Raw genomic sequence first — 3,398 nt, 5'->3', positions numbered from 1 at the left:
CACCTGATGGCTGCTGGACCTGCACCCTTTCTGTGGTCAGCATCCCTCAGCGTTCACTCAGAAGAGTTCAGATGACCCTATCTTGCCCCATTCCTTGGGCTACTCCAAAGCCCAGTGGAATAAGCCTGAAACTTTACTCCTATTAAGAGTACAGTATCAGGCCAGCATGTGGTGTGTTGATTAAGACACTGGATTCCACATGACCATCTGCATGGTTCGAGTCCTGGACCCAACAGTTTGAAAAACATGCTAGGTGTGGGCATATGCATGCCCAAAATCCCAAGAAAGAATGGAGGAGAAGGGACAGCAGCATGGTCATCCTCTTGGGGGGGGGTCAGTTTTCATTTTCCTTTTCTCTGTTTTTTTGTTTTTGTTTTTTTTTTAGAGGTTTTTGGTATAGGGTGCGTGCACTCACCAGAAAGACAGAGAGAGACAGAAAGTGAGAAATCACCCCACCCCCACCTCTGGGGGGCTGGTCATGCCGCAATCCCTTCTCCTCCATTCTCCTCTCGGGCTCTCGGGATCTTGGGCACGCACACACACGTGCCTGGTGTGAGTTTAAGCCACCGAGTCTGGGACTCAAACTGCGGTCAACTACATGGGAGTCCAGCGACATAGCCATTACGTCAACTGCTGGTCCTTCCTTCTCTCTTTGTCCCTCTCTAGTGAGCACAGAGCCTGTGGCAAAAAAAAAAAAAAAAAAAAAAAAAGAGAGAGAAAGTGTATCTTTTCCAATCCCAGTGTTTTCTGTGCTCTGTGCCTCTAGATTGTAGATAAAGATATTCAACTAGGGTGACTCTCCTGTTCTCTCCTGTAGTCCCAAAGAATCTAACATCAGAAAGGCTCCAGGTTATTCATCTATGTTCTAATGTCTTTCAACCAACCCACTTTCCATACATGCTGACATATCATCCCCCACTTACATTGGATATAAATCTTTTTAAAAAGTCTTCAATATGAAATGTCTTCAGTGTCACCACCTCTTGAGACCTGCAGCTGTCTATGACACTTAGGGACATCCACTGAGTCTGATTTCCTCCTTCCCCTTTAAATCTTTTCTTTTCTCCTTCAATGCTTTTTATGTGCTAGGAACTATTCTATGCCTTACTTAACTACCTTTTTTTCAAATAATTATTTTAATCATTTTTATGTACTATTATTATTATCATTATCTTAATTTGACCAGAGAGAGAGGGAAAGTAAGAGAGCAAGGCACCAGGTTCAGGACTTGAACCATGGTCAACCACGTTGGAGTCCAGCACCCCTAACCACCACATCACCAGTCAGCCCCTGTTTAACTACTTTTTTTTTTTTTTTTTTTTTTTTGAGAGGTTTTCGCTATAGGGCGCGTGCGCTCGCCAGACAGACAGAGAGAGACATAGAGACAGAAAGCGAGAAATCACCCCCCAGGGGGGATGGTCATGCCGCAATCCCTTCTCCTCCATTCTCCTCTCGGGATCTTGGGCACGCACGCACACATGCCCGGCGTGAGATTTAAGCCGCCGGGTCCGAGACGCGAACCGCGGTCGACTACGTGGGAGTCCAGCGACATAGCCATTACGCTAACTGCTGGTTCCCACTGTTTAACTACTTTTTAAAAACTTAACAAAAATCATAACATTATGCTATATTTGTTTCGTGTTCCTTGTCTTTTTTTCTTTTTTTTTTTTTTTAGGTTCTTGCCATAAGGCACATGTGTTTGCTGGAGAGATACAGAGAGGGAAAGTGAGAAATCACCCCCTGGTGGGATGGCCACATCCCTTCTCCTCTGTTCTCCTGAGATTTTTAGGCACACACACACAGAGACACACACACACACACACACACACACACACACGCACCAGTGTGAATTTCAGGCCGCAAGGTCCAGGACTCAAACCGCAGTCAGCCAAGTGGGAGTCATGCACCTTAACCACCGTCCCACCTGCTAACCCCAGGTTTCTTGTCTTACGTGCAAAGGGAAAAAATATTTTACAGACAAAAAAGTAGTTAAGTTCTTTGTTGAAAAAATATATATAGAGAAAACATCAAGAAAAAACTTTTTAAAGAAAAATTAAAAAATGAAATACAGTCTCAATTTCCAATTGAATCTAGATCATTAATTTCAATGTCATCTATTATTACAAAGACACCTCTAGACATCATATGGCTCAAGTTGAACTACATATCGCCACCTAGAAATGATTCTTGCTGAGCAGCAACTACGTCTTAAAGGAGCTTCCCAATTCTAGGTAACATAGGGAAAAATAATCTGTTGATGTATACCAAATGAACACAATAAACAGATCCAAGATTATAAGAAAATGACCTGATTCCTTCAGCAAATGAAATTCAAAAACACATCTATAGGTTAAAAATGACTCAAGAGGGGGGCTAGCAGATGGCATAATGGTTACATTGCTGGATCTCCACATAGTCAGCTACGGTTCAAGTTTCAGACCCGGTGATTTAAAACTGATGCTGGGTGTGTGTGCGTATGTGCCCAAAATGCCAAGAGGAGAATGGAGGAGAAAGGATTGAGGCAGGCATGGCCATTCCCCCTGGAGGGTGATTTCTAGCCTTCTGTCTTTCTGTCACTCTGTCTCTCTGGTAAGCTCATGAACCCTATAGCGAAAAAAATCTCTCTAAAAAAAAAAGAAGAAGAAAAAACTCAAGAGATATATCTCATAATTTGGATCTTCATTCAAACAGTGTGAAGGAAGCATGAGAAGATTAAGGGTATATGTCATCGACAGTAGATAAATTATGTAATTGATATTAGATATATAATGGGCTATTGCTGATTTTTGAGGTGTGATGATATTATTTATAAAAAGCTTTTTTACTTATAAATACATAGTGAAACATTTATATATTTCTAGAATTTACCTCAAGATTAAGTAAAGACATTTGGGGATGTCCTTAGAGGGATAAATTTACCAAAACTTCCTGGTAATTTAGAGATGAATTATCCTACTTTCTGTAATATAAAATAAGTTTTCCACAATTAAAGCAAGATAGAAAAATATAGCTAGATGATAAATAAACACCTCTAAAGTTCTTAGTTAAAGGTGTTAAACAAGTAATCACGTAAGGAACAAGTAAATCAATTCATTTGTAATTATCAAATTATTATCAAATTATAGTAAGAAAACACAATTTGTGGGGACCAGCAGCTAGCGTAATGGCTATGTCACTGAACTCCCATGTAGTCGACCACAGTTCAAGTCCTGGACCTGGTGGCTTAAATTCTCACTGGTGTGTGTGCATGCGTGCCCAAGATCCCGAGGAGAATGGAGAAGGGATTGTGGCGTGGCCATCCCCTCTGGGGTGTGATTTCTTGCTTTCTCTTTGTCTCTCTCTGTCTTTCTGGCAAGCATACGCACCCTGTAGCAAAAATCTCTCCAAAAAAAAAAAAA

The sequence above is a fragment of the Tupaia chinensis genome, unplaced genomic scaffold, assembly GCF_000334495.1.
Source record: "Tupaia chinensis unplaced genomic scaffold, TupChi_1.0 Scaffold145396_1, whole genome shotgun sequence".
NCBI lineage: Eukaryota > Metazoa > Chordata > Mammalia > Scandentia > Tupaiidae > Tupaia > Tupaia belangeri.
The sequence above is the reverse complement of the archived record's forward strand: the minus strand, read 5'-3'. Positions refer to the sequence as shown.